At 37.3% G+C, this 8833-nt stretch overlaps 1 protein-coding gene across 5 annotated transcripts in view; it reads left to right on the top strand.

Annotated features, from left to right (window-relative positions):
* Window positions 1–1559: 1559 nt before the first annotated feature.
* The window catches only part of FHL5 (four and a half LIM domains 5), a 29114-nt gene continuing 21840 nt past the window's right edge, over window positions 1560–8833 (top strand). The window contains exons 1-2 of one of the 5 annotated variants that reach the window (XM_013180170.3): window positions 1560–1956; window positions 2091–2237. The gene's annotated coding sequence lies outside the window, so the exon portion shown is untranslated. The remainder of the gene's footprint in view (window positions 1957–2090; window positions 2238–8833) is intronic. The other 4 variants (XM_013180169.3, XM_013180168.3, XM_013180173.3 and 1 more) reach the window with 4 other exon arrangements.

Raw genomic sequence — 8833 nt, 5'->3', positions numbered from 1 at the left:
ATAAAAAATGGTAATGATCTGAAGCTTTGGGATAAACAGGATACTTGTGAGAGCAGGATTCCTTCTCTCTGCTGGCCCAAATAATAGCATATTCAGTAAAAGGCAAAGATGTCTTCTCAGGAAAACAATAAATAATTTGATAATGGTTTTTTTTAGGAATGCTTAAATATTTAAGCAAGGAATTATATCTTGGTTTTTTTGTTTGTTTTGTTTTTTAAATTGAGATGGGAAGAGCAACTTGAGATTTTTAAAGAGAAACATCATTTGGTTTATGAACTCCTAAATCCTCAATGTGAAGAGGAAGCTAGGTCAAGACAGATTGCATCTGGGGTCACAAAATAAGCTGCTTTCTGTTTCAGGAATTTCAGGAAAAGATGTGAGATCTGTATGAGACATCATCTTACTGAGATACGAAAAAGCAGAATTTTTGTTCTGTTGTATTCAATTTGCACCTGTTGGCAAAAATACTTTCTTCTAAGAGCTTCTCTTGGCAAGACTTCTATTAATACAGCAATTATCTCTCCGACTAGAAAAATTTGAAAAGGATGGTCTTTGAAGTTTTAAGGAAGATAATATGGCTAGAGGAGGTTCCTGTGCTTTTCGTGCTTTCTGGAAAGAACCTTCTGTGTTGGAACTATTTATAAGTGTCATTAGGTCTTTTGACAGATCAGTTTGGATAATATTTTTGTCTTGCTCATACTTGTGGGTTTCAAAATGTACTTGATCAAAAATTGTACTTTCAGATTTTTTTTTCTTTTTGGTAGTAAATGCAAGAGGAAACTTCGTGATTCTCCTTTTGGACATGCATTCAGGCCTAACTTGCTGTCTTCCTTCTCAATCTACAAAAATTGCAAGCTTGAAAAATAAGCATTGAAGTGCTCAATATAAATAAAGCTTATAGTTTGTACAGTAGGAGGTAAAAGTTCAATCCAATTTGACTGGAAGACAAATAAATGTGTGCAGAGTTTTAACAAACCAGTCAGCCACAAATAGAAATGATGAATTTTCGACAATAACAATCAAATGATCAGTCGTAATTGCAAGATACTACCCAGGCACAGATAACCTCCAGAACGCATTGTCCAGATTTGCCAGTTTATCAAAGAACATAATACATCTTTAACGTTTAAATGCTTCCTTCTTTCTTCTGCCTGTGATAAGAAGCAGGTCCCACCCACTTGACATTATAGACTAAATGATTCAGATGCATTGGCTCTTGGCGGTGGAAAATCTGCCTGGAGGTCAATAGTAGTTCATACCACAAGCAGCCATCCTTTTTTTTCACTCTGCTTAGCTTCAGCCTGCTCTTTTAAAACGACACAATATGCTTACTTGCAGCTAAAATTGATTAAAGTGCTGCACAGAGCCTGATGCAGTACTTTGCTTACAAGCTCTTCTGTGTGATTCGTGCATGCAGTAGACTGTCTGCAAAACTTAGCTGGCCCCTCCTGTGTCCAAACAAAAAGAGATGGCTGCAAGTTGAAGTAGGCCAGAACTGAGACATATTGAGGGATAGCCTCGACGAGGCCATTCCTACCACGAATGGTAATGCCGTATGCACAACTTCCTGCGTGCTGGAGGAGAGGCGAGTTGTTCCAGCCCAGAAATTGCTTTAGTAGTGTTAGAGGAATTCAACTCGGTCCCCAAAAAATCTTTCCTTTAATTGGAGAAGTCTTTCTCCCTGCTCCCCCCCCCGCCCATTTCCTGTACGCAGCAGTCATACGTTAGTAATCACGATTTTTCTGTTTCTTTTCTGAATTACAAGCCCAAGTGAGGGCTGTTGGATTCATTCTGCGTGGACCACAGCATAGCCGGAGATGAACGATGATCCGTATCTTCATTTTCTGCTAAACAGTTGGCGGATTAGGGGGTTTAATTCTTGATTTTTTTAACAGAAGTGCCTTTTTCCTTTTTGACAACTGTCTGAAATACGTTCCTTTAAGAACCTCCTACACGGTATGTATTTGTCATTTGTAAACAGAGTATGTCAAAAAAAAAAAAAAGATTTGATTAAGTGGTGAGGCAGCTAGCTATTTGCATGTCATGAGGTCTCAGGGAAACAAACTGACCCTCAGCCTTCTTCCATCCAGCCAAATTCTGATGGGACCCTCAAATAGCTCTGGCAAAGTGTTCTGTTTCTTTTGGACTTGATGAATGCTTGTTTCTGTGCAGACGTGTAATTATTTCTTCTTCATTTTGCTGCACAAGTTACCAGGAGAAGCAGCTTAAAACCAAATGTGAGTATTGAGGTTCTTTTCCATTATTCCTTTATATGACAACGCTTAGATGTGGTACTGTACAAGGTAACTAATTTACCTTTTTGAGAAATGAAACAGAAGTATTTTTCTTCAGACACAGAACTACTAATTCACATGGATACTGCTTCTTTAAATTGTATGCAGAATTCTATACGTATTAAAAAAAAAAAAATCTGTGTACTGAAAGAGATGCCACACTTTTTTCAGATGCAATAGTTTTCATTTTATGAATTGGCTCACATTAACATAGGGGAAGATTGTCTGTGGTTCCCTTTGTAATGAGATGAGGATTAATTTTGTTTACTCCACAAAACAAGCCAAAAAAAAGTGTGCTGTTTCCTGTGACATTTGAATCATCATTCTCATCTCTTAGCAAGCTTTCATAGCTATTTGCTATTGCAAGAAAACTTTCTAAATAATGCCTTTTCAGAAAAGTCACTTGTTTCTAGTCACAAACAATATCATCGCCTAATATTGATTGTTCTTGCATTTTCTTTGAAGTAAAATCAGTTTCCAAGCTGGTACTTACAGAAATATTTTGGCTTGTTACAGAAATCAAGTAGTATCTTGCAATTCTATATAACTTATTTTATCTTCAGTCTGTCATATTTTTATGAACATAATCTTGGTTTGGAATTTGAAGAGAGTGGAATTGAAAGGCTATGCCACTGCTTGCTGTATTTTTTCTGGAAATGTGTACTATACTGCAGAATTAAAAAAGAAATATGGGTAATGGGGTGGAAATATTCCTTAAAGTCTACATATATTAATTGTACTGATACCTGATTTCACAGCGGCAATTTTTTTTGAATAATGGGGTCAAAATTAAATTTGGATGAAACTATCAGAACTGAATTAAAATATTTCAATAATACCAATGTTGAAAATATTTTTCTTTAACTGTCTCTGTTTTCAGAAGTTCTGTTTTTATACCTGGACCTGGACATGAGGACTTTTATTTAGAAAACCAGTTTCAGATGCCTCTGTTGTTTTTCTTTAACATTTTCACCCATTTTTTCTTCTATTTCTGTGATGAATTGACATTTCTAGAGTATTTGAACAAAACAGAATGTATTTAATGTGTTAATGTTATAAGAGATTGCTGATGGTCTTGCCATGCAATTTGATTGCAGTGCCACAAAAGTCACTTTGATTCAAAGTTGTGTAACTGGTAGAAACCTAAGATGACATACTAATTGTCTTGCAAAATTACAGCAACATGAAAGCAGAAGCTGCTTGAAAGAGATTCTGATCTATTGTGACCTGTGGTATCTCCGGGTTATTTGCAGGCAATCATATTTTGCTAAGTGTGTGCGTTTGGCTGACTTGGTAAAATGTAGATTCTATGGGCCATATACCAATAATCCCAGCTTTCTGCAAACCTTTTTTTTTAAATTTTGAGTTTTTAAGAAAAAAAATAATTAAATCAGTGTTGCCTAACCATGGACAGACAGAAAGAAATGTGAAAATCTTAACCAGCATACTTACTAATCTCAACCCTAAACTCAGAGGGTGAAATCCTGACCCTGTTCAAATGAGTGGTCCTCCTGACAACTACACAAGCTCTAGACTTAGTTCAGGCTTTTAGATTATATAGGGAATAAAACTAAGATTTTCTGCATGTTTCCCCGCCAGTTAAAGGTAAGATGATGTCTTATGTCTAATTCTAGGATGTTCATAAAATTAATGATTTCCAGCTCAACTTTTCTATTAAAACCTCCAGAGCCCAAAGTTCAGAAACTGGAATGATGAAATGCTCCATTTCTGCTCCTGCAGAGGTATTCACTCTTCTGGGAACAGGTTGCGCAGTTCTAGTTAGGAGGCTGTGAACTTCTAATGTCATATGCTTATATTTTCCAGTAAAATGTACGGGGGATGAAATAAGGGCAGTTTTGTAGAAATGCGCTGACGTTACTCCAAAACACTGAACTAACATACTAAAAATAAGTTAATAAAACTCCATGACATAATTTTATGTAACAGAAATACAATGAGGGACAAAACTATTACAAAGGCTAACTAATTTCCCTTGGTTGCCTCTATAATAACAGCTAAATTAAGCTTCTGCTAGGAATCACCCTGGAGAGGAATTTTTCTCTCTCCTTTACCTATAAAAAGTGTCTTGTGAATTAGCCTCAGTAGGCTTAGGGTTGCTTTTGTGAATATCCCTATTTTCCTCTGATATTGAACAGCATAAGTCAACTATCCCTTCTTGTTTCCCTTTCTCAGACTAAGCGGGTTTTTCTGGTTTTACTTCATTCATGCTAGTAGGTTACTTTCCTTCTCAGTCATGGTTGCCTTCGAGTTTGAATTTGTTCTAGGTCCATATATGAGGACTGGTAAATTCTTGCACATCTCAACATATTATGGTTAAGGGATCTAAACAGGCTGCTCTGGTTCATTGCTGGCCTCACACTTAGATGCTCTTAAGACTCAGAACAATGCCCAATTTCCCATACCTGTCTTTGCATGCAGATAACAGAATTGATAGAAGGAGGGATGCTGGTGACAGAGCGTGACATAACTGTGGCCAGAACACACGTGGGAGGCCACAACTCAGCCCAGAGCCACTTTCAGCAAGATATTCTGTGCCTCAGTTCCCTATATGTGGAACTGGGTTTATTACTTCAGGGAGGAAAAAAATGAGTCCAAAACCATGTTTATTGACTGGAAACAGCCTTAATAACCAGGAACTCTCTCAACCAATTGTGTAAGAATATTAACCATAACCTCAGAGTCCTTAAGGACAATTGTAATCTTCACAACTGGAATATTTTATTGCTTCAGCTAATTTTAGAAGTGCCTTTTACCTGTAGCACTGGAGGCTGACCACCTGGCAACCTTTGTACAGTGCTTTTAACTACCCTGGGCCAGTGCCATGCCTACAGCCTAATGAGCAGACCCACCAAGTGGCAAAGCCGTAATGACTGGATGCTTGTCTTCCCACTCCTCCAGGTCTGAGCTCTGACCTTGAGCAAGCCAATTCCTCTACCTGGACAAGCATTAACCTTTTCTGTAGACAAGGATCTCACAACTGTGTTTTGGGGTTGCTTTATTATCATCAGAAAATCATTCTGAAATCTTTGAAAGGAAGACTGTAAAATACCTCAGAGTATTAGCTTATAATTCTATTTATCAGAAGCCCAGAACTCTATTAGGTTATAAATGTATAACCAGTAGCCCAGTCTTCCACAAGTGAGCTCTGCAAGTTTCTAATTCAACCACAACATAATTCATTTATGTATTATAATGTGAAATTGTGGCATAATTAAAGTTTTGTGAGTATCTGGATTTGGGGCGCTATTTGCATGCGAAAAAAGGAAAAGATTAGAGGAAAACTGTTTAATGCTGATGAGCTGAGAGTCTGTTTAATTTGGAAATGAAGAGCATTGAGAAACATTTCAAATTAAAAGCTCAAAATGTTGGGGGGGTGTTTTGTCTTTTTAATGCAGGAACGGAACTTTTAGATGTATTTAATCATTGTCTTGCACTTTTTACTGAAAACATTTACCAATTTCATTGTAATTTAGTAAAAAAAGCTTGACCTGTATTTGTTTGTTAACAGTTCCTGCTAATTCTTGTCACTCTGCCCCTCTCAGAGCAAAGCAGCCTCAACCCCCACAGCTGGTCAGTTAGGGACTCTGAGCAACATCCCCTATTGAAACAGGTAGTTTCCATTCCAGGTTCATGGTTGCTTTGCTATTGCTTGGTATCAGGCTTTACGTTATCACTTGAATAGACTTAAATGGTTTCAATGGACTTATTATTCCACAATATCCTTGTTCTTAAAATGTTCCTATATGTTAGAAAGGAATTTCTTCATTCTTACTAAGTTTCCTCCAGCAGTCTGAGAATTAACTGATGGTTTTTATTCCTTGTAATTCATCTGAGTCAAATGTTGGCTGTCTGAGGTGTTCAGATAATCTTTAGTTTTAATTTTCCTTCAATCAAAGTAGGGCAATCCCACGCTGGAACCAGCTTTAAGATAGCACGTATTTGTAATCACAGAAAGAAATCCACTGTGAAAGTCATAGTGCCAAAAAAAAAAAAAAAAAGACCTTTTCACATGCCAGGACATTACAAAACTCCCAGCAGAGCAGTAACTGAAAGGTCAGTAACCTCACATCATAATAAAGAAAGACAGAATACCAAGATCTATTCATTTCTGGGTCTAATTTTAAATCATTGCCACTTTTAGGAAGATAGACTATGTTAAAATAAAAAGAAATATGTCTAATGTCTGGCACAGAGATTTTAAGGCTTAAGGGAAATGTTAGGATACCCAGTCACATAACTGTTCTGAAGACCTTATCTCTTAAGTGGGCAGAACAGGTAAAGAAAGAGGCACGCAGATTTCGGGTACATGAGAAAGATCATACAGCAGTCACTGGCAGGGCATGAACAAAACCCAGAGCTGAGAATTTCTGAGAACTGGTCAGTGGTGCTGCTCACAGCATATAAGAACTGAAGTTAAAACAGAGTTGATGCCATGATACTCTTATCTTGTTTGGCAAGATGTTATCTACTCAACTGCTCAAGATTCAAGAAATCTTCAATTAATATTTTTACTCTGGTTAATGTCTAATTCACAAAACCACATATAAAAAATACTTTTATATTAATCTATACTCAGTCCTAGAAACACTCCTTTATTTTTCCTCCCTGCTAAAGGAAGAACAAGAAGTCACAGATCTCTGCTCCCAGCTCTTTCTATCAGCCACTCCTTTCCTAAAGGGGTTCACTGCCTTGAAAGGCCTGCAGTGAGCTGTCTTCTAGAAAGGAGTTTTTACACTGAGAGTCATTTACCCTTTTGCTGTGTTGGAATGAAATGTGCTGGTTTACAGTGAATGTCATTTACCCTTTTACTGTGTTGGAATGAAATATGCTGGTTTACAGTGAATGTCATAGATCCAAATATTTTATCTTTTTTTTCCTAGAATCCTAACAGCGGCAGCCTGCACTTGATTCATCTGCATAGATAACTATTTGGTTTTCCAGCTTTACAGTATGTTTAAAACAAATACAGGGCAGAGAATAAAAACAAGAAGTTACTATGCCATAATTCCAGATCTTCAGTGAAATGCACATGCAACCATGTTGTGCTAGTTGTTTTTTTTTTTGCAACCTTGGTGCAAACGTTCAGAGTTTGTAAGTGAATTGTGCCCAGTAGATACGAGATCACCAATGCAGAGTTAAAAAACTAATCTAGTGTATATTAAATCACCTAATTTAACATCCATAAATTGAGGGAAATTGTTCGGCTATGTTAAATTGCATACATATGTAAGTGTTTTAAAGGTCCTGTTCTAAGAGAAGACAAACCACACGTTCACGTAACCCTTAGGGGAAAGAGAGGAAGTCAAATAAGTCTACTTAAGACCATTCACATTGTGTTTTCCTGGCAACATTTCTTACCCCCGTCTCAATTACATTCTGTAAACAATTCATTGCTGCAAAAGCATCAGAATGCAAAGAGTACCGCATCTTTCAGGTTTTCTCTAACAGATTAGATCTTTTATCACCTATCCACCTAGCAGATGCAACATATGCATTTTAACCAGACTGTGTGTTTATTGCATCCCTGCTTTCCAAAGAGTTTGCAGTTATAGAGGATTGTTACTGCTAGAGCACATGGTTAGCAGTACAAGCTAACTTCTCGTTACAATTGAGACACTGCGTGTTAGTTATCAGTAAAAGCCCTCACTTTCTGGTGAGGCTGTACTCAATGTACTTGCCCATTCCTTCTCAATGGTCACCCACAACAGCTCCCATGTAACATGAAGGGAGGCTGCAGATGCTACATTTGTTGCTGCTGGAATTTCTTAGACTGTGCCCAGCAGTGGCTTCACAGATTGAATCATAGCAGCCCAGAGTCTGTCTGCAGAACCAGGTCATTTCTGTTTTCAGTGTAAAGTTTAGTAATAAGGTGACAGCCAAAACTGATGGAGCCCCAACAAAACTGGCTGTTCACTGGTCCTAAAAATATAAATAACTCGGGAAGAATGAAATTGAGGTAGGGATCTCAACTCTCTCAATTAAATATGTACTGATACTCCTTACCAGTAGCCTTTGCTCTTCCTAAGCTATAATGCTACCTAACTCATAACAATCTTTTAACAGAGCTGAGATCAGAAATCCTTAGATTTGTTTCATTTCAATAAGGTTTCGTATTTTTATTACAAAAGTGCTGCAGCTCAGTTTATTTTTTCCTCAGAAAACTAGGTCAGGTTGGCCCAGTACTTTTGGGAGAGAAAAGTAAAAGGCTATGCTGCTGCAGCAGATGCTGTGTTACCACTTGGGGGTTTTATGTTTGGTTTTGAAGGAAGGAGGTCTTTTTTTTTTTTTTTTAAAAAAAAAAAAAAGGAGTAATGAAAACCCTTTCAAATTTTAGCTTGCTTTAAAACATATCTGCTGCTGTTGCTCATCTTTTTCTTATTGCTCGTTTTATTTCTTAAAGCATTCCTAAAGTAGGTCACCAGCTTTTAAAGAACCCGGGTAGATAAAGTTGTAGTAAGTAGTGAATTGTCATTACTCTTTCACAAGGATTTTAATTCATGTGGTGTCCCTGGTCTCAC

Source organism: Anser cygnoides, chromosome 3 (genome assembly GCF_040182565.1).
Source record: "Anser cygnoides isolate HZ-2024a breed goose chromosome 3, Taihu_goose_T2T_genome, whole genome shotgun sequence".
NCBI lineage: Eukaryota > Metazoa > Chordata > Aves > Anseriformes > Anatidae > Anser > Anser cygnoides.
This window is presented reverse-complemented; position numbering and strand designations above follow the sequence as displayed.